This window comes from Delphinapterus leucas, chromosome 4, assembly GCF_059928025.1.
Source record: "Delphinapterus leucas isolate spDelLeu-1000000601 "Yukka" chromosome 4, BTC_Dleu_Yukka2, whole genome shotgun sequence".
Lineage (NCBI taxonomy): Eukaryota > Metazoa > Chordata > Mammalia > Artiodactyla > Monodontidae > Delphinapterus > Delphinapterus leucas.
In genome coordinates this window covers 79,533,745-79,556,763 of record NC_143132.1, presented here as the reverse complement: position 1 = coordinate 79,556,763, position 23,019 = coordinate 79,533,745, and the positions used below count along the sequence as shown (strand labels likewise).

The 23,019-nt window shown below is 44.4% G+C and overlaps 1 protein-coding gene across 2 annotated transcripts in view; it reads left to right on the top strand.

Moving 5' to 3' along the window:
• LPP (LIM domain containing preferred translocation partner in lipoma) overlaps window positions 1-23,019 on the top strand; it is a 698,095-nt gene that overhangs the window by 52,521 nt on the left and 622,555 nt on the right. For both annotated transcript variants that reach the window (XM_022569708.3, XM_022569736.3), the window contains exon 2: window positions 16,818-16,934. The gene's annotated coding sequence lies outside the window, so the exon portion shown is untranslated. The remainder of the gene's footprint in view (window positions 1-16,817; window positions 16,935-23,019) is intronic.

Genomic DNA, 23,019 nt, shown 5'->3' with positions numbered 1-23,019 from the left:
CTGTAAAGAATGCAATAATGTGAGGCATCATTATCACACGTACCTTGAATTCAAATAGTGCCACATCAGAACTGTGGCAGAAAAGAACATTTTTCCCCCCATTTTGAAAGGACACTGAGGAGAATGGTGCCGGCAGTTGTCAGGGATCACGAGCTCCCAGCCTTGTGCTCAGCCAGTTGGCCCTGCTGCCCTGCCTGCAGGCCGCTTTGTGATTCTGAGAGCGCTTATGTTGGCAAGGTGCTCTTTTCTTACAGAGCTCGCTCTTAATGTTCCTTGAAACAGTCCTGTATCCTGGAGACAGTTTTAGGTTGGCCAGGCTGGAGAGCAGGAGTGGGGAGCTGGGGAGGGGATCTGCATTCCTGAGCTTCGTCCACAAAGGGTGGGGATGGGGTGTGGGGGATGGGGAACTGATCACAAAGTCTGTTTTCTCTCTTTTCTCAGTGACTGGGATTTAATAGGGTACGTCTTGTGAACCCACAAGACCAGCAGTACATATGCAGAATGGGTTGCTAAGCACTAATGCTTATCGGAAAAATCCAGAAAGGATGGGCCTCAAGTTGGCAGGAAGCAGCCAGGGTGACCGAGGAATGAGATCTTGGAGAGCTTTGTTTCTGTAGCCACATTCACCTACAAAAGTTCCAGACCCATGAGACAGACATAGGTTGTTTGTATGGTTCAAAGAGGCAGAATAAGGAGCCAGAGTTTGAAGGCCCGGAAGCCATATTTATTTCCATATAAGGAAGAACTTTCTGCTGCAAAGATGGAATTTACAGCTGCAGGAGATAATGGTCTCCACCTCACTGGAGACCTCAGGGATGCCATGGGGGGAGGGTTTGGTTCATAAATAGGAGAGACATTGGGCTCAGTGGCCTTTATGGTCTTTTCTTCCCCTGAGATCCCAGAGCCAGTGGTTGTCAGGGGTCACGAGGAAGAAAGACACACATACATTAAGGACTGAAGGGTTGCTTTGTGGATATGGAAACTGATCTCCAAATGCTGCTAGCAGAATGGAGGGTAGCTTTAGGCCTTTCGTTCTGGTTTTCATTCCTGTCTCTGTAGTTCCCTCCTTGGTCCTTGGTTTACAGAGTTCCCAGGTCATCCCTGGGTAGTTGTTTTCCATGGAATATCTCTTTCCTCTGCTGAAATGCTCCTGTTGGAATATTGGAAGGAACTGTGAGCTCCTGAAAGGATGACAGTCTTTCTACAGAAGCACTAAGTCTGATGGCTGGTTTAGTGTCAGTTACACATGAGGACCATCTCCTTACCCTCTTCAAGCCTACTTCTGGGACCGCTTGGGAGTACTGCAGTTGCAAGAATTCTGTGCTGAGTTCTGGTTCTAGCATGTGGTGGAAGGTTTTGTGATCCTGTTTCCTTACCTCATTTAGTAACCACTTATATTTATGTTTACTTATGAAACATGCAGTGAATAAGAAGTGTTGGCCATTTTTTCACGTACTTGTGGTGTGCTTGCAAAAATAGAAAACAAGTGATCAAAATAAATGTCAGGACTGTTCGATAGGCTGGACAGAAGCTGCTTTTAGAGCACATAGTTGGACAATTTGGGGATATCTACCCAATTTGTAGATGAGAGAATATAAGCTACGAGAGGAGAAGAGATTTGTCCAAAGTGGTAAGGAGTGACTGATGTGGGCTTAGGGCTTGGGTCCCCTTGCTCCCTGAACAGTGGTGTTTATTGCTTGAAGGTTGCCTTGGGATGAGAAAAAGCACCCTCATGGTGAAGGCCCCAAAAGTAGCAAGTGGGCGATGATTCTGAACAATGGCTCATCTGACCTACAGAAAGCCTTTACAGCCAACAGTAGAATAAGATCGTGCTGAGAAATAGAACCACTAGGAAGCCAAAATACAGATTCCTTCTCTGAGCAGACCCCGACTTCCCCACACTGCCATTTCATCTCTCTCCTTTCTTCTCTAATTCAGTCTGGAGTCATTTCAGACCAGATTCAGCCCTGATTGACTCCACTGGTTCAATTTAGTCATTGGACACTTTTCAGGACCTTCAGGTTAGAATTAATCTTACAAACTAAGGGAATGAATCTTACAAATTAAATTGGGCATGTCACCCTTCTGTCCACGCCACCCCCCCCGCTCCAGTTTTCTCCTGGAAGTCTGGTTTTATTCTGGGTCTTCTTGCCTGGTGTCTGTCCTGTGAAGAACTCATGCAGGACTCTAGGCCCAAGGGGGTCAGGGATTGGGGTCCAAGGGTTGTTTTCGTACTCATCTGCCACTGAAAGAACTGTGGGCTGGATTCTTGGTGACCCTCTTCAGGTGCATCCCCCTAAACACCCCCCACCCCACCCCATTAATAAATTGACTTCATAAATGTAGTTGCATTCTAGATGGCCCCATTCCTAAGATGAACTTAAAGCCTTTCAAACCAGTCACTTCGTTGTCTGGACAGGGGAGCCTTTTTCCTGTAACAGGAGAGCCTGTGGAACAGTTGAGACTCCACTTCTTTGGGGGTTAAACATTCACTCTGAGTAAGGAATTCTGTCTTTAGTGGGGCATGTTCTTCAAGTGCCAGAGGAGAGAAGGGTGATTTTTCTGACATCCTCCAGCCTGCTTCTCCATATATGGAAATGTTTACCCACCACACTGATCTATTGGAAGGGAAGGAGGTGACTCAGGGTTTAGGAGAAGCAGGATTTGAATTCTTGCTTCCAGAAACAAAGTCGCCCCCTCCCCCCCACCCCTCCCCCTCCTTTCCTTTGCCCCTTGTTCTGGGAGCCGAGGAGAGAAGGTTTCAGTACTGTTCCCCTTGGGCCTGGGGACCACCTCCTTGCAGCGGGACTCAGGGTGTGTGAGAGAGAGTGAGGGCCCGCGGAAGGCCAGCTGCCTGTGGGGCCTGACGGCGCGTGAGTATTTCGTTATTGCCAGAGCCAGTGACATTTCTGCCCGCAGACCCACGGCTCAGAGTCCTGAGGGCTGGTTCGCTTGCATGGTGATGGGGCATGTGGCTGGGAGCGCTAGCTGCTTTCATTTGGGGTGTGGACAGCTGCTTTCCCAGGGTAATACTTCTCACAGTGGGATTTAGAGACGGGCTATGCCTGAGGAAAAATTCTATTCGTATATTAAAAATTAGAGTTATTCCTCCCACCTGAGGCCTAACTTAATTTGGGGAGAAAGATAATTTGGGAGTGTTGTTGTCTGTCTGATTGCTAGTGCTAGAGTAACACCCCAGAAGGGGTGTTGGTGGACACTTGGGGAGGGCTAGTTTTATCTTGAAAAGCAGAGTTATGGTTGGACTTGAGAGTACGCAAAAGGTTTCTGTATAGCATTTGCACGGCATCCACTCTGCAATAAATCCCTGGTGTGTGGACACTGCGTAGATCTGATGGACTGCCAGAGTTGGGATGATTTGATTGATCTGTTTCATTTTACAGCATGATAGTGGGCAGGGGAGGCCCAGGAGTGCAGCTCACCTGCCTCGCAGGTACATGGCTAGTTAGGTGGGATTAGAATCCAGATCTTTTTATTCTCGGGTCATTCCTCCTTCTACTACGTGGAAGCTGCCCCTTCAGACAAAGGCAGAGAAGATGCCCATTTTGCAAATGAGGAAATTGGGACTCGGGGTGCCAGAGTTGCCCACACTTATGGGTCTAATTTGTGAGAAATTGAGAACTGGAACCAAGTTCTCCCAGGTCAGACCTCTTTCTATCACGTTACATGGACTCAAAGGTTTGAATTTGTTGGTTTTTTAATTTCACTTTTTTTTTTTCTTCTTTGGTTTCTACTTACCCTTTTCTTCTTGGGGTCATGTGAATATTGTTTGAATGTGAGCTGCTACCTTCCCATCTGCTTTGCTGCCTGTTATCTTTTTCTTTCCTGAAAGAGGATGATAGCTTGTCCAAGAGGAGGAACTGAATAGTGGAGGCCTTTATTTCAGCTTTACCCGTGGAGATGAAATTATGCCCAGGCCTTGAAAGAAACTGATCAGGGCTTTCCATCTAAGCCTCTCCCACTATTCTTAAAGCTGCAAGAATTCTGGAGTATCATTCCCATTCATAGGTGAGCCCTGATTCTGAATAGATTTTAAACACACACACACACACACACACACACACCCAGACACACAGAGACTTCTTTAGCGTTCTTTGATGTGACAGCAGCATTCAACAGAGACCAAGAGGGCACCACCCCACTACAGTCCCCGCGATGTTACACGGCCCTAATGAGTAACTCTTCGTAGTCAGATCAGTTTCTGATCAGCTTGGGGGCCCCTTTCTCTAGTGCAGGAAAGATGTTGGAGATGTGTTTTGGAGAAGTGCTTTGATGCCCATGGCGTTAGGTGACAGATCACAATAGTGGGGAGAAAGTGCCCTGACACCTGAGCTTGTGTGGTCGGTGAGGAAGGGAGGGGAAGCAGCTCTCTAAGCGGCTCTGAAGCACGGGGGAGACGAGACAGGGACTTCCCTCCCGGGAACCTGCACGCACCCCACCTCCTCCTACCCGCTGTGCCTCGGCCATGATTGTAGGCTCTGTTCACCAGGTGGGAGGAGCGTACCTTGAAGCGTAGAGGCTTGGGATGTTTTCCCGCTGTGATGCTGACCATGGGCACCAAGAGGTTAGGGTTGGTAGTACCAATGGGAATGCTTTGACTGCCCATAAGGAGAACTGACATGCACTGACTGCTCTCTGGGCGCCAGGCACTGGGCTAAGCACTTGACCTACATTGATTCACCACTACAGCTACCTGTGAGTAGGTACTATTTGGGGGGGTATTTACTTATTTATTTAAAAATTATTTGATTGAAGTATAGTTGCTTTACAATGTTGTGTTAATTTCTGCTGTACAGCAAAGTGATTCAGTTGGTACTATTGTTTTAATTGTATTTTTAATTTTGGTAGAATACACATAACGATTTTTACCATCTTAACCATTTTAAAAAAAAATTTATTTATTTATTTTATTTTTGGCTTTGTTGGGTCTTTGTTGCGTGCGGGCTTTTCTCTGGTTGCGGCGAGCAGGGGCTACTCTCTTGCGGTGCACGGGCTTCTCACTGCGGTGGCTTCTCTTGTTGGGGAGCACGGGCTCTAGGCACGCAGGCTTCAGTAGTCGTGGCATGCGGGCTCAGTAGTTGTGGCTCGCGGGCTCTAGAGTGCAGGCTCAGTAGTTGTGGCGCACGGGCTTAGTTGCTCCGCAGCATGTGGGATCTTCCCGGACCAGGGCTCAAACCCGTGTCCCCTGCATTGGCAGGCAGACTCTCAACCACTGTGCCACTAGGGAAGCCCCATCATCTTAACCATTTTTAAGTGTACAGCTCAGTAGTGTTCAGTACAGTCATATATTGGACAGCCAATCTCCAGAATGCTTTTCATCTTGCAAAACTGAAACTCTGTACCCATTAAACTTTTACTCCTCATTTTCCCCTCCCCCAGCCCCTGACAGCCATCATTCTGCCTTCTGTCTCTAAGAATTTGAATTTTCTGGGTATCTTATAGAAGTGGAATCATAACAGTATTTGTCCTTTTGTGACTGGCTTCTTTCACTCAGCATAATGTCTTCAAGGTTCATCTATGTTGTAGCATTTGTCAGAATGTCCTTCTTTTTTATGGCTGAATAGTAATAAATTGTATATATACCACCACATTTAATTTAGGTACTATTTTTTACCTCCATTTTATAGCGGAAGAACCTGAGGCTTTGAGGAGTTAATAAGTTGTCCAACACTATGCAGTCAGTAGTGGAGCTGGGATCTGAACCCAGGTCATGTGGCTTTAGAGTGCATGTGATCAGGAGTAAACAGATGGTGGAATTCAGCTGGCAAGAGTGTGAAAAACCAGGGTGATTCTCACCTGGGTGGTGACACCTCCTCACACAGTGCTGTGACATTTCAGTAACCAAGTGTTCCCAAGGACCATATGTACACAGGTATTTCCCTCTGGTTTATATTGGCCTCTGGGAAGCTCAGAGCCAAATGTGAAGCCCACCTCTAGCAAATGGTATGAGACATATGGCTTATATTTCTGTCCCTTTCCTTCACCTTATTTTTCCATCTCCCTTCCCAATTTTATTACTTAAAAAAAAATCATGAACGGTGTGCATCTTTTGTCAGGTACTTCAGATTTTTTCTGGAACAAGGCAGAATATATAAATCGATGACATGATATCAGGTATTTTTGTTATTATTATTGTCTAAGGAATAACTGGTCTGTGGAGCAGTGGACAGAGACTAAAAAGGAGATTTTCTAACCTGACTCTGCTGTTAACTCAGTGTCTAACTTGGGCGAAGGCGCATGCACCTTTCTGAGTCTCAGTTTTCCCACCTGGAAGATGGGGCTGCAGTTGATGAAAGCGAACATTTCGTCTGTGGTGAGCCCTGTTCTAGGTGCTCCACATGGTTTATCTCCTTTAATTCTCCCCACATTCCCGCCCCACCCTTAATATTATTTTTCTTTTCTTCCTTATTAATTAATTAATTTATGGCTGCGTTGGGTCTTCATTGCTGCATGTGGGCTTTCTCTAGTTGCAGCGAGCGGGTGCTACTCTTCGTTGCAGTTCACGGGCTTCTCATTGCGGTAGCTTCTCTTGTTGCGGAGCGTGGGCTCTAGGCGCGCAGGTTTCAGTAGTTGTGGCACGTGGGCTCAGTAGTGTGGCTCGCGGGCTCTAGAGCACAGAGCACAGGCTCAGGAGTTGTGGCACACAGGCTTAGTTGCTCCACGGCATATGGGATCTTCCCGGACCAGGGCTCCAACCCGTGTCCCCTGCATTGGCAGGTGGATTCTTAACCACTGCGCCACCAGGGAAGTCCTGTTGTCCCCTTTTTAGTTGAGATAAATAAGGCCTAGAGAAGTGGGAAAACTTGCCTGAACTCCTACAGCTCCTGACTGCAAGAATCAGTGATCCGCGTCTGACTCCAAAGCCCAGGATGTTAGCCGCAGTGCTGGGCTACTTGCCTTGAAGCAGCCTTTGAGGCTTCTGTCATCTGTGGCTTGCATTCATCTAATTTCATTAAGTCTTTATTGGATTCCCAATTATGTGCCTCTTACTGCTCTGGGCGCTGATCCAGTATTGGGTTTAGAGTGAAGAAAAAGACACACAAAACAATGATCCCTTGGAACTTACATTCTAGTAGGGTTGTGTGGAGGAGGCAGATAATAGATGAACATGTAAACAGCAGAGAATAATAAGTAACGCTTAGGAGGGTTCACAGAGGGTGCTCTGCCCGTGAGGGAATGAGGAAGATCCCAGGAAGTGATGTTTAAGCTGAACTCTGAATGACAAGGAGCCAGCCATGGGAAAGTCGGGGTTGGGCAGGGAGCATTGTAGGCAGAGGGCAAGGCCAGTGCCAGGGCTGTGGAGTGGGAATGAGTTTGTGTTTGAGGAACAGAGGAGGCCAGTGTGCCAGGAGGTAGTGGACTGCTGAGGGAGAAGCATGAGATGAGGGCAAGGCCGTGGCTGGTAGGCGTCAGTGAGCTTGAGAAGGGGCTCGGAGCTGAGTTGAGGTGTGATGGGAAGCATCTGAGTCACGTTTACCAGCCTCATTCTGACTTCTGTGGGGGAAACGCATTGCAAGGAGTAGAAGCAAGCCATAATCCAGGTGAAAGGTGGTAGTCACAGTGATTAGGGTAGTCGAAGTGGAACCAGAGAGAAGGGGATGGGTTCATGACATGCTTTGGTGGGATTGTCTAACTCTGTAGGATGTCAGGTAAAGTTTCCTCCAGAGAAATGTCAAGCTCAAGTGGGCAGCAATCTGAGAGACCCCGGTGGAGGTGGAATGGGGTGTCTGAGTGCTCCCCGCTTTGGTTTCTAGCCTTGAGCTTCTGGCCAAGGACCGGAGGGCAGTGGCTTCCTGCCTCTGACTTCCCGGCTGAGAGCTGCTGGAACGCCCCACGATGAGCCCCGCAGAACGTGCCGCTTCCTTTGCTCTTTCTGGGTATTTGTATAAAGCATTCTTTCCCACCAAGGATACAGAACATCAGAGTGATGTTGACTTCATGGGCCATATTTAACATACGGTTTTTCCTTGATGTGTCCTCTGTTCTTGTAGAGACTGCTGCCTCCGGTAAACTCGGTGGTGAGGAGCCTTCAACCACCCTGTCAGATGGATTTAGAAGGCTCAATGGGGGCCCGGAAGAGCTGGGGCTTCAAAGCCCCACCTTGCCTTGGGGACCCTGGTCCAAGGGTACCCCTCAGCCCTCCTCTTTTATTTACATTTGAGTTCACACTTGCTGGACCTTGCCCTGCTCCCTGTAATTCCTTTTCATGGGCTGGACTTCCCTGTAAGTACTCCAATTTTCAATGGAGAAACTGGTCTCAGAGAAGTTAGGTGATTAGTCAATGTTAGGTAGTGGCTGAGTCAGTTTGGGAATCCAAGATTCCTGACCGAGCCTCGTGCTCTGGCCACCAGGCCAAAGTGACCTAGCATGTGACCTTTTCCCAGGGTGTCTCATGGCGATCTTATACTGCACTTGGCCTAAGCCTGGAGATGCTCAGAGATTATAGACAAAGTCATCTGAAATTCACTCCTGAGGCTTCTTGACAAACTCCTCTTCAAATAGTTTGCAGTCTATAGTTGCCAGTGTTTTTTTTTTTTTTTTTTTTTGCGGTACGCGGGCCTCTCACTGTTGTGGCCTCTCCCGTTGCGGAGCAACAGGCTCCGGACGTGCAGGCCCAGCGGCCATGGCTCATGGGCCCAGCCGCTCCGCGGCACATGGGATCCTCCCGGACCGGGGCTCAAACCCGCGTCCCCTACATCGGCAGGCGGACTCTCAGCCACCGCGCCACCAGGGAAGCCCTGTTTTTTTTTTTTTTACAGTCTTTTAGCATCATCTCTTAAAAACAATGTTTTGTTTTTGCTCACTTGAATTTCTTTTAAAATTTCTCTCGTATATTACCCATTCATTTAGTCAACAAACATTTATTGAGTTCTTACTGTATGCCAGGCATTGTGCTAGGTGCCGGGGATGGATTCAAAGATAATTTGGAGGCGTATGGGAGTGGATAATTACAGCACAGTGAGATAAGTGCTATAATAGAGGGATATATAAGGAGCTAGAAATAGCACTATGAATAACATCTCTGAAAAAATTGCCTTCTTTTTTTCCTTTTGGATTATTCCCTTATGTATATTGCCCAAAGTGGGATTACTGGGTCATTTAAAAGATGAAAACAATTTGGCACAAAAAGATGTAATGACTTTGCCTGGGGAACATAGCTCAATTTTCAACAGGGGGAAAATTGTTGACAATTCCAGATTTAGATACTTCACCAGGAGGATTGGGCAGTTTTTATACTATTTCTATCAATGTGGTGGCTTTCAGGGGGAGCACCTATTCTAAACATGTCACCCCACATGTAGAAACACATATCCTTATATTTAATCTCACAGATTCCTTGTTAATGCTCACAAGAACCTAGCTATGTAAGTATGATCGTTTCCATTTTACAACTGAGGAAACTGTGCCTTCGTTAAAAGGAAGTGACTTGCTCAGCATTCCATAGTTAATTAGTGGAGAATCCAAGAATCAAGTGTAAGGTCTTTTGATTCTATAACTCCTGTCCTGTACTCCATGCTCTTTTTACCAACTGGGGGGGGTACTTATGCTCCAGCGAGGGCCTGGAATTCATTTAGTTATCTGTAGAAGCTCTTCTCGAGAAGGTCAGGATCCATGAGATAGGTATAGAAGTCCTAACCTCCAGAGGGTCCAGTGTCCCGCTGTACATTGACCTGAAAGGACCTGAAGGCCCTTTATTCCTGACTCTGGCCCAGGTCCTGAAAGGTTAGTGCATGGTCTTAGCACTGAAGCACAGAATCCCAAGGAAAGCTGAGACCATGCCACAGTCCTGCTTTGAAACATTTATTATTTTCCTAGTATATTGAGTGGTATTTCCCTGACTTTTAATTCACTTATTTTGTTATTCGTAACGTTTTCCTAGTATTTTTGGCATTTAAGTTAAAAACTCCTGCCCCTGCTACCCAGGGCTCATCATAACCAGACAGCAGTAGCTTGTGAACACCCTTGATGTTCCCGCTCACTCATTTTTTCACCTTCATGCTGTAACTCATGCTGTTCTTCTAGCCTGAGATGAACTCTCCTCTCTTCATCCCTAGAACTCTTGCTTCTCCTGTAAACTTCTGCACAGATGCCACCTTCTGAATGAAGTAACCTCTGATCACCATCCGTTCCCTACCATCCATACGGCCCTAGAAGCGATCTGTCTGCTCTGCTAACTCACAACACAGTGGGCCAGGAGGCAATAAAGTATAACCGTATGGTGCTTACAGGCATGGGATCTGGATTTGAGTTTTGGCTGTGATGCTTCCTAGCTGTGTGATTCGTGAGGTCAGTTAACCTGATGAGTTGCCTCATCTGTCAAGTGGGTACAAATAATCACACCAGCCCACAGCTTGTTATGAAGATTTGTACTGTCATCTGTGCTTCTTCTATGGCACCTGCCATCACCTACTTTATGTTTTATCTCTGTTTCTAGACTGGGAGCTCTTTAAGGGCAGGAAGGGTCACGTCTTGCTTGTGCCTTTGACATATGGGACCTGCCACAAAGTCTTCTTTAAGGGAAAGGTTTCCTTATAACATCACTGGTGGCATCACTGAGTTCAGGCTCATTACAAGGCCCCAGTCACGTGGTGCCAGCCTGGCTGGGAGCTCTGTGATATGGAGCTTTGAGCACACGTAGTACGTGCTGATAGGCCTCTGGCTCCTGCTTCTTGAGTGACAGAAAAGAGGCTAGAGCTTGTGTTTAGCCTGTGTTCTTCTGGTTCATCAAATTGGGTAGTGCTGACATTTCCCTAAAGGCGGAATGGAAATCCTGTTTGGAACACGAGACTTGGTTTCTTTTCTGGGTCTTCCATGGGTGAGTGTTCCGGACTAGAGCAAAGTGTCAATGGAGGGGTGGGTTTGGGGCAACTCTGAGGGCCACCCACTCCTCTGACTTCTCTGGGTGGGACCCCAGAGAAGGGTCCCTCCAGAGGAAGCTTTCGTTTAGACACTCCCACCCTTGCTGTGCTTGGAAGCTGATTATGGAAGGGGATTCAGTTCCATGTAACTTTCTCTTGTGTCATTTTCCAAAATGCAGTAGCCATGAGTCTCAAGAGCCCGTGTTTTAGCCTGGCACACAAGGTCCTCCATGTTCTGGCCACAGCATTCCTTTCCAGCCTCATGTCCCACCACCTCCCTCCATGTTTTTTTGCCACTGGCCTCACCAGATTAGTCACTTTCCCCAAGAAGAACACCCTGAACTCATCTCCTTAAGGCCTTAGCACACTGTGTTCTCTGGGCCTATTTCCCTCCTCCTCATACTTGGAAATCCTCTCAGGTCTTCAGGCCCAGTTTAGAAGGCATCATCCACAGAGCTCTTCCTGACCCTCAAAAGGACACTGCACGTACTGGTACTTTGCACACTTTTCCTTCTGTCTTGTCACGGGCGAGTGTGTCCCTCTTGAACCTCTGAGCTCTTTGAGAGCTTAAGGCATGTCTGACTCAGCGCCTATATCTGCGAGGCCCGTACACTGTGCCTTCTTAAGGACAGGAGGTGCCAGCAAATGCCTGTTTTGTGCACCTCTGAATGCAGGGCATCTGACATTGTGGCAGCTAACGGTTGCGCCGGGGGGTGTTCAGAAGCTCATGCTAGGATTACCCGTGATTCATTTGATTATGAGCCCAGACATCTGAATAATGTTTTTGAGTTGCCCTGATATTAGCTCATTGCTAACCTTTCTCAGGCCTGCTTCTCACATACCTGGCAGATGTCTGCTTAGTGCCAGGGCTCTGAGCTCTTTATTTCACTTAAGACGTAGTGGCAAGATCGTATGGCAGCTTCTATTTTTAGTTTTTTGAGGAACCTCCATACAGTTGTCCATAGTGGCTGCACCAATTTATGTTCTCACCAACAATGTAGGATTGTTCCCTTTTCTCCATATGATCCAGCAATCCCAATCCTGGGTGTATATCCGGACAAAACTATAATTCGAAAAGATACATGTACCCCTATGTTTATAGCGGCCTTATTCACAACAGCCAAGATATGGAAACAACCTAAAAGTCCATTGACAGATGAATGGATAGAGAAGATGTGCTATATATACACAATGGAATACTACTCAGCCATAAAAAAGAATGAAATAATGTCATTTGCAGCAACATGGATGGACCTAGAGATTACTATACTAAGTGAAGTAAGTCAGAAAGAAAAAAAACAAATATCATATGATATCATTTACATGTGAAATCTAAAATATGACACAAAATAACCTATCTATGAAACAGAAACAGCCTCACAGACATAGAGAACAGACTTGTGGTTGCCAAGGGGAAGGGGAGGTGGGGGAGGGATGGATTGCAAATTTGGAAGTAGCAGATGCAATCAATTATATATAGAATGGATAAACAACAAGGTCCTACTGTATAGCACAGGGAACTATATTTAATATCCTGTGATAAACCATATTGGAAAAGAATGTGAAAAAGAATATACATATATACATACATATATATATCTGAATCACTTTGCTGTACAGCAGAAATTAACACAACATTGTAAATCAACTCTACTTCAATAAAGTAAATTAAAAAAGAAGAACATAACAGCAGGGTGACATTCAAGAAGGATCTATCTGCTTTTAATGTGAACATTTTTTAGTTTGCAAGTTCAGACTTTGTTTTAAAATGTGAACACAGCAGAAGATTTTTTTCCAGGTATATTTCTGCCTCTAGCAGAGTAGCTGTCCATAGTATAGTTTTAACTGCAAAATAATAAAGCACAGGTCGTGGAGCTTGATTTTGAAGACTTGGGGTCAAGTCTTGGCCTTACCATTTACTAGCCCCCAAATCTTAGACAGTTGTTTGACCTCCCTGACCCTTAGTTTCCTCAGTGGACAATTGGGAAATCTTTTTCATAGGGCTGATGGACAGTTGAAATGAGGTCTTGGGCATTAAATTGGGGTTTTTACTACTGTCTGGCTCATCAATTGGATTTGAAGGACATTTTTAGATAGCGGTTCCAAAGAGTTTGCTTTTGGTGGAAAATGCATGGATGTATAAGTTTTCAGGCATGTATTTTATTTTGTTTTATTTTTTGGATGACAAAATAAATGAATTTACAGTCAGGGGACACACAGTATCTAGCAGGCCTAGTGAACATACATGGCTTATAAGACTCAGTTATAGTTCTAATAAATTAGAACCACAGAACCATAGGCTTTGCGAAATTGTAGATAGAAGCTTTGGAAGATGAGGGGGTGAGAATTGATTAATGCACACTGCCTGCAGGCTCTGTGCTTTGCATGCTGGGTACGGCATCCCAAGAAATGATTTCATATACCCTGATGGGTAGATGATATTAGCCCCACTTTGAAGACAGGAAAGCTTGAGCTCAGGGAGGTTAAATAATTTACACAGGTCCCATAACAAAGCCTTGAACTTCGCCCTGTACTTGTGATGGCCTCTAGAAATCCTTTCCATTTACAGAAGTGACAAGACCTGCCTTTATCCCTTCATTCCAGGGCAGCCACAAGTTCTGGGCCAGATAAAGCAATGGAAATCGGCAGTCTTAATGTCCCATAACTTGTTTAATGAGTCTAGAAGAGTGTCTTGACTTTTCCTGCCAGGAATCTGCTCATTTGGAGCTCCTTTGACTGTGCTCATTCGAATATCAGCCTTTACTTCTCTTTCTCCCTTTTGGGGAGATATTTGCCATTGGCCAGCTGCACTTTTGAGGTCAGGGGTGTATTTGAAGATGACTTCATATTTTCTTTAAGAAAAAAAAATTACAGGTGGAAATTAAATCTGTTGAGCATTTCCCATCATCTCCTCCAACATGTGGTAGTGGGAAGAGGCAGCGCGGGGCTGGGAGGTAGGGAGTTCTCACCTGGCGCCTATCACTGACCAGTGAGAGGACTTGGGCCAAGCCTTCCTTTCCCTTTCAGGGTTTCAACGTCTTCATCTGTAAACAGCGAGGGCACCATCAGGTGACTCCTAAGATTTTAAAACTCTGCATGTCTTGTGGTGTCAAAACCATCAATTTCTGCTGAGCTGCGTAATCCTGCAGCTGTTTCTCTGCTACTTTTCAATCTTCAGGTTTAATCTATCCAACAATGTATAATTTTTTAAAGGGAAGCTTTTATAGACACTTCTGAAAATAAAATGGGGGGGAATAAATGGATGTTAAAAAATAGAAAACAACCAATTAAATGGTGTATAGTATGTAATTCTCCTTGGAAACTTACAGAGAAATCGAGGCGCACTTTAACAACTGGTAATTTAAATTGCATTTGAACTCTGCTAATGGTTTGTTTGCATGAGAACTTCAATCATTTCACAGTGGTTTTTTAGCAGAACTGCTTGTTCTCTTTATGGAAAAGAAGAAAAAAAATTGTTAGAAGAAAACTTGACAGTGGAAAAGGGTAACCCTGTTCATTTGTGCATGGAGAGAAGCTAGCCAGTGCCTGAGACATTGCCCCAGGCCCAAGGTGGAGAGCTTTACCTTTCAGCGAGGTTTGAAAATCTGGGAAGTCAGCTGCTCTTTGCTGCTGTTGTAGAAACGGTATGATTGATATCTCCCTCTGCAAGGAGAAGCTTAGGTTTCCTGGGGCTTGGAGGTGGGGTCTTTTTGTTTTTATTTATTTATTGTTTTTGAGATTTTACTGTTCACAGAGCCAGCGTTGGACTCCTCACATTCCATCCCCTCAGCAAGTTTGAAATTATGCCTTTCTCTCATTTTAGTGAGATGGCTTTGAAATTTCGAATGCCCGTCAAGAGCGCTAGCTATCAGGAAACACATTGCTTTGCTGGACTCACCTTGATTATACTCCATTTTCTCAACTTAGTCTCTTTCTGCTGTTGGGCTATATGCAAAAACTTTTTTTTCTTTTTAACATCTTTATTGGAGTATAATTACTTTACAGTGGTGTGTTAGTTTCTCCTGTATAACAAAGTGAATCAGCTATACATATACATATGTCCCCATATCTCCTCCCTCTTGCATCTCCCTCCCACCCTCCCTATCCCACCCCTCTAGGTGGTCAAAAAGCACTGAGCTGATTTCCCTGTGCTATGCAGCATCTTCCCACTGGCTGTCTATTTTACATTTGGTAGTATATATATGTCCATGCCACTCTCTCACTTCGTCCCAGCTTACCCTTCCCACTCCCTGTGTCCTCAAGTACATTCTCTCTGTCTGCGTCTTTATTCCTGTCCTGCCCCTAGGTTCTTCAGAACCTTTTGTTTTTTTTTTAAGATTCCATATATATGTATTAGCATACGGTATTTGTCTTTCCCTTTCTGACTTACTTCACTCTGTATGATAGACTCTAGGTCCATCCACCTCACTACAAAGAACTTGTTTATTTTTATGACTGAGTAATATTCCATTGTATATATGTGCCACATCTTCTTTATCCATTCATCTGTCGATGGACACTTAGGTTGCTTCCATGTCCTGGCTATTGTAAATAGTGCTGCAATGAACGTTGTGGTACATGACTCTTTTTGAATTATGGTTTTCTCAGGGTATATGCCCAGTAATGGGATTACTGGGTCGTATGGTAGTTCTATTTTTAGTTTTTTGAGGAACCTCCATACTGGTCTCCATAGTGGCTGTATCAATTTACCTTCCTACCAACAGTACAAGAGGGTTCCCTTTTCTCCACACCCTCTCCAGCATTTATTGTTTATAGATGTTTTGATGATGGCCATTCTGACAGGTGTGAGGTGATACCTCATTGTAGTTTTGATTTGCATTTCTCTAATGACCAGTGATGGTGAGCATCCTTTCATGTGTTTATGCAAGAGCTTTGAAGCGGGTGTTCTGAGGTCTGGGTGTGTAAGTCCTGGTTTTCCTCTGAAGCTGATTGCGTGGCTGATGGCAGGTCTCTTGCCAGCGAGTGTCGGTGACCTCTTCTGTTACAGTGGCCGTACCTCGGTCCAGTGGAGCGAGCCCCGGACTTGAGCCCTGGGCTGCCTGCCACTCACTAATGGTGTGCTCCTGCGTGGCCACCTCCCTCCTCTGGCCCCCAGGTTCTTCTCCTGTCAGTTGGAAGAGTTGAAGTGGGTCATTTTTAAGGTCTCTCTCAACTTTGAGCTTGTACAGGTATTTGAAGATTGAATGGGATCATATTCACAAAACAATTGTATGATTGGTTCAATACTGTTTAAAATGACAGCAATGAAAATGGGAGTAGTCATTTTTCTGGTATGTGGATTTCCCCTGTGGCTACAAAAGACACATTTTGTAACAACCAGCTACCCTGGAATACTTGTCTGTTGGAATATATATTGCAGAATCCATAGCAAAATACTGATTGTTCTTAATGAAATAAAGTCCTCCAGTAATGAGGACTTCCCAGGAAGCTTCAAGGTTGTCCAGCCCTCTGCTGCTCACTGGCTCTCATGTTTTGGGCAAGAAAACTGAGGTTCACAGCGGCCACTAGATCCCATAGTTAGAAATCTATCTCCAAACTCATACTCCTTGTCTCTTTTTATTTATTGTAGTTCAGATTTTGCTGTTAATTTTTTCTTGCCTAAAATGTGAGTATCTAATTGATCTATCTCTTTCACTTCTGATATTATGATGAAGCCATATTCCCCCCGAAAGCTGAGGTATGAACACTGGGGTACCAGCATTCTCTTTCCTCATCATTCTAAGGCACATTAGTGAAATAGAAGTGCCAGGAGCTGACTGGCCGCTTAGGAGATACCGAGGTCAGCCACTAGATTTGCGGGTTTCAAGCCTGGTCTTCATTCCCAGTATGGTTTACCCAGTAAGTTCATAAACTTGGGAAGTTCTACAGCTGGTAAGATCCTAGAGATTCATAAGCAACCTTCTTCTCCCATTTCCACAGGTGGGAACATTGAGGAAACGGAACTGAAGACAGAATCCAGTCACCTGATTCCAGTTCATTGCTTTCTCCGTTGTTCTTCAGGACACTCATCGGAGGGAAGATATTTGTCCGCAGTTGGTGAGTCCTATGCAAAGAAGAAAACTTTTTCCTTTTGTAATCAATATGCATATTTTTATGAGTTTTAAAAAGCAGTGGTTTCCATTTAAAGCATGGGCACTGGTAACTAGGATGGGCTAAGAACTAAGAAGAACAAAAATGTTCTTCTTGTCTTCTTGAGCCGAGTTCATTGGCAATGGACAGGATATAATAATGCTAATAGAATGTGTGGCAAAGCAAAGGCAGGACTCAGCTCTTGGAAGGTGGAAGGAAGAGAAATTGGAAGAAGATTTGGACGAATGAGGATTTTAGATTGCCAATAATTGCATTGCTTCCTTCTTTCTCCTTTGTCATGGAGGGAAGTGTTCTTGAAATTGAAGGACCAGAAAGGAAGTGTCAATGAACAGTGTTGTGGGCGTTTCTGAGGAAAAGAAGTAGTAGTATTGAGCGGCTCTTGCTCTCCCCGGTGCAAGATGCTTCTTCTGTGATCTTACTGTATTTTCACATCAACCCTTTGAGGTAGGGGAAGCTAAATTCGCTTAGTCAAGGGTGTGCACCTGTGTCTTAAAGGGCCTGCACGGGCTCCACAGGGATCTGAGTTTGAATCTTGGAATCCTGTTGCACACTCAGAAAGGAGAATGGTGAGCAGGTAAGGGAAACCTTCCCTTGTGTTTTGGAATTCCTCTGTGTTTATAGTAGGTAGAACATCGTATTCTAGAAAAGAATCGATGGTGTGGGATACCCTGGGCTGTAGGGGGATCTGAGGAAAATAGCTGGGGGATTCTGGGAAAGGCTTCTGTTTAGAATTCTAGATTTTTGCTCTCCATCTCCAGGGCCAGTCCCTATATGCCCCACCTCTGGCTTTTTACCAGATAAATAATATGTGTTGCCATGTTTATGGTGTAGTTTTTCAAAAGGGAGCAGATGCTGTTGTGATCCATAAAACCTAATTTCATTTAAAAAAGTATGGCTGAGTTTACAGTTACATTTTGTCACCCTTTGTTTTCTTAATCAATGTATCTTTAAAGAACACCCAGTGTTCTTTGCACCTATGGATCTGCATAAGATGAAAGGCTGGAAACCACTGCTTGGACTCTGTTAACATTTCAAACATGGTCTGAGATGTTTTGCCCCAAGCATATACTTTGAGCATCAGATGTAAACCTTTGTTCTTCGCTCTACTGCCTGAGTTTTTTCAGTGCTTAAAATTAAATTGTGATGAATATGAAGCCTTGTACTTGGATTCAAACAAAAAATCGAGTGTGTCGTGACAGAATGGGAGAGAGCACCTTACCAGGAGCACGTTGGAAGAAACTCAGAAGCGTCTGTTGTCCATAAGCTAATTATGAGCCAGCAGTGGTCTTCCAAAACACTGATGCAGCCTCAGATTGCAGTACAGAGAGAACGACGTGGGTGGGTGACCCTGCCAGAAGCTGGCAAGTCCCGAGGTCAGGTGGGCCTTAGGCTCAGTTTGAGCAGGACCTGGGCTCCATTTCTCTGCAGTGCTCCTTGCTCTGCCCTCTTGTGTGTGTGTTGCCTTCATCCTCAGGATGTTTCCCCTCTTGGTCACGAGCTGGCTGCCTGCTGTCACCTGGAAGCTTATGGCAGCTACACAGTGGAGAAGAGGTGGTTCCTCCAAAGAGTATGTGAGTGCTGATAGGGGGCAGAGAGAGGACTAAGGCTTTGTGGGTGGTCATAAACCTTTTTTCTACCCTCCTGTTGGGGCTCTCCTGGGGTGTTGAACTTTAGTCCTTGCCTCCTCCTCTGAAAGGGACGTTAGCCAACTGGCCGCTCCACACTAGGATGCTGAGAGGACCGGAAATGATGTCCCACTGTTACAGGAATGAGACCGGTAAAGGCAGGATGCAGGGCACATGTGACAATGGCCTTTAAGAATATAAAATGCAGTCAGAAGAGGGGTAGCATCTCCTGCTCATATGTGTAGCTCCACAGGCTAGTAGGATCTCTGGCACATAATAGGTGCACAGTGCATTTTCCTGGATAGAAATACTAAATCCAAAGGTAGTGACTGGCCCTTTTCCTGAGGGTGTTCTATCAGGTGCTGGCCAATTCTCTGTTGGAAAGCTTTAGGAATTCTAGCACAGATGAGGCTGAACTTCATGGTTTTATGAGAATGAAACAAATAACTGGACAGAAATAGGCTTCTGGGACCAGTACACCTTAAGAAGTTTGCGAGTGCATAAAAAGGCAGTGAGTATGGTGGCATGGGGTATCAGAAGACCTGCCAAATATTAGATGTGCAACCCTAGAAAACAACATCCCTCCACCTTCATTCCCCTGATCAGAGAATTAGGAATAATAATCGTTGTCCTGCCCACCTCTCGTGTTTGTTTAGAGCAAGTGGGTTGATAGATGCCAACTTGTTTTGCAAACTGTAATCCATACATGATAGGTCATTACACTTGTCTTTAGTTTCAACATAAAGAATATAAAGAAAAATAAGACATTGACAATAAAGAAAAATATTGATCTTGAATATAAAGAAACGTAAGACAGTGGAATGTGCAATCCCCTGCACTGTTCCTGGTGCATAGTATATGCTCAGTATGTGTCCTTCCTTCCAACTCTGTACCCACATCATCCCTAGGACTGGATGGGCAGTAATTTGTCCTCAGTCTTGGAAAGGAGCTAGATCTGGAACCTAGCTTAATGATCATGGTTGAAGTTGAGATGAAGTTGTGTATCATGATTACTTTCCATATTTGTTTTTGCTCTAGGCAGCAGGAGGTGGAGGGAAGTAGATTCAGAGACTGAGGAAGTCTCAGTGCTTTGAGAAATTCCCTAGAAGCTATAGTCCAGCCATTTGGGACTTGCGTTGTTTGAGTAGATAATCACACCTGCTCTAGGCATGACTGGCCTAGTGGGAGTCAGGAAGGAAATTATTTCCCTCTGTTGATACTAGCGTACAATTGTTGATGGTAGCCAAGGGCTTTCAGTTTTAATATTTCCTCTTTGGTCCTCAGAAGAATCAGGTATTAATCTCTGCCGGAAGCAAAGCATTGGTCACTTCCGCCAGAGGTGAAGGTCTTGGCTCCCTGCAGCCTGTCAGTCAGGTGATTTCTGCGCATGTGTGACCATCTGTGTAGCCAGCTTTAATGCTTTTATGTTACTGCTTCAAAAGTTACAAAAGGATTTGTTGGGTCTGAGCAGGGACTCATCCAGACTCCTGAGGCCCTGTGGCTGTTCTGTAACCAAGGGATGAGTTGTCGGAGATGTTTTGCTGTCTATGTAAGTAGAAGGTGGAGCTGGCTCTTTTGTTTCCTTCCTCCTAATTCCACATGCTTCTACTTCCTGACCTCAGCACAGTGGACACACTTGTACTCTACCTTGGGCAGAGCCCTAGGTTGTCAGGAGTTCTCAGGTTCTCCCCCATTGGGCTACTGTGTGGTGGAGGGGGGCTGATGGCGAATGGATGGAGAGCCCCCTGAGTCCTGTATAGATTGCTGCCAAATATTTACTCCTGGTTCACAGGGCATGTGCTAGCTCTCTGCCCAGGTCTTTTTTTTTTTCTTTAACATCTTTATTAGAGTATAATTGCTTTACAATGGTGTGTTAGTTTCTGCTGTATAACAAAGTGAATCAGCTATCCATATACATATATCCCCATATCGCCTCCCGCTTACATCTCCCTCCCACCCTCCCTATCCCACGCCTCTAGGTGGTCACAAAGCAGGGAGCTAATCTCCCTGTGCTATGTGGCTGCCTCCCACTAGCTGTCTATTTTACATTTGGTAGTGTGTATATGTCCATGCCACTCTCTCACTTCGTCCCAGCTGACCCTTCCCCCTCCCGGTGTCCTCAAGTCCATGCTCTCCGTCTGCGTCTTTATTCCTGTCCTGCCCGTAGGTACTTCAGAACCATTTTTGTTTTTTTTTCTTTAGAGTCTGTATATATGTGTTAGCATACGGTATTTGTTTTTCTTTTTCTGACTTACTTCACTCTGTATGACAGACTCCAGGACCATCCACATCACTACAAATAACTCAATTTCATTTCAGTTTAACTGAGTAATATTCCATTGTATATATGTGCCACATCTTCTTTATCCATTCATCTCTTGATGGACACTTAGGTTGCTTCCATGTCCTGGCAATTGTAAATAGAACTGCAGTGAACATTGTGTTACATGACTCTTTGAATTATGGTTTTCTCAGAGTATATGCCTAGTAGTGGGATTGCTGGGTCATATGGTAGTTCTATTTTTAGGTTTCTAAGGAATCTCCATGCTGCTCTCCATAGTGGCTGTATCAATTTACATTCCCACCAAAAGTGCAAGAGGGTTCCTTTTTCTCCATGCCCTCTCCAGCATTTATAGTTTGTAGATTTTTTGATGATGGCCATTCTGACAGGTGTGAGGTGATACCTCAGTGTAGTTTTGATTTGCATTTCTCTAATGATCAGTGATGCTGAGCATCCTTTTGTGTGTTTGTTGGTAATCTGTATATCTTCTTTGGAGAAATGTCCATTTAGGTCTTCTGCCCATTTTTGGATTGGCTTGTTTGTTTCTTTGATATTGAGCTGCATGAGCTACTTGTAAATTTTGGAGATTAATCCTTTGTCAGTTTCTTCATTTGCAAATATTTTCTCCCATTCTGAGGGTTGTCTTTTCATCTTGTTTCCTTTGCTGTGCAAAAGGTTTTAAGTTTCATTAGGTCCCATTTGTTTATTTTTATTTCCATTTCTTTTGAAGGTGGGTCAAAAAGGATCTTGCTGTGATTTATGTCATAGAGTGTTCTGCCTATGTTTTCCTCTAAGAGTTTTATAGTGTCTGGTCTTACATTTAGATCTTTAATACATTTTGAGTTTATTTTTGTGTATGGCATTAGGGAGTGTTCTAATTTCATTCTTTTCCATGTAGCTGTCCAGTTTTCCCAGCACCGCTTATTGAAGAGGGTGTCTTTTCTCCATTGTATATTCTTGCCTCCTTTATCAAAAATAAGGTGACCATAGGTGAATGGGTTTATCTCTGGGCTTTCCATCCTGTTCCTTTGATCTCTATTTTTGTTTTTGTGCCAGTACCATAGTGTCTTGATTACTGTAGCTTTGTAGTATACTCTGAAGTCCGGGAGCCTGATTCCTCCAGCTCTATTTTTCTTTCACAAGATTGCTTTGGCTATTCGGGGTCTTTTGTGTTTCCATACAAACTGTGAAATTTTTTGTTCTAGTTCTGTGAAAAATGCCAGTGGTAGTTTGATAGGGATTGCATTGAATCTGTAGACTGCTTTGGGTAGTACCGTCATTTTCACAATGTTGATTCTTCCAATCCAAGAACATGGTATATCTCTCCATCTGTTTGTATCATCTTTAATTTCTTCCATCAGTGTCTTATAGTTTTCTGCATACAGGTCTTTTGTCTCCTCAGGTAGGTTTATTCCTAGGTATTTTATTTTTTTTGTTGCAGTGGTAAATGGGAGTGTTTCCTTAATTTCCCTTTCAGATTTTTCATCATTAGTATATAGGAATGCTAGAGATTTCTGTGCATTAATTTTGTATCCTGCTACTTTACCAGATTCATTGATTAGCTCTAGTAGTTTTCTGGTAGCATCTTTAGGATTCTCTGTGTATAGTATCATGTCATCTGCAAACAGTGACAGTTTACTTCTTGTTTTCTGATTTGGATTCATTTTATTTCTTTTTCTTTTCTGATTGCTGTGGCTAAAACTTCCAAAACTATGTTGAATAATAGTGGTGAGAGTGGACAGCCTTGTCTTGTTACTGATCTTAGAGGAAATGGTTTCAGTTTTTCACTATTGAGAACGATGTTGGCTGTGGGTTTGTCATATATGGCCTTTATTATGTTGAGGAAAGTTCCCTCTATGCCTACTTTCTGGAGGGGTTTTATCATAAATGGGTGTTGAATTTTGTCAACAGCTTTTTCTGCATCTATTGAGATGATCATATGGTTTTTATTCTTCAATTTGTTAATATGGTGTATCACATTGATTGATTTGCGTATATTGAAGAATCCTTGCATTCCTAGGATAACCCCCACTTGATCATGGTGTATGATCCTTTTAATGTGCTGTTGGATTCTATTTGCTAGTATTTTGTTGAGGATTTTTGCATCTATGTTCATCAGTGATAT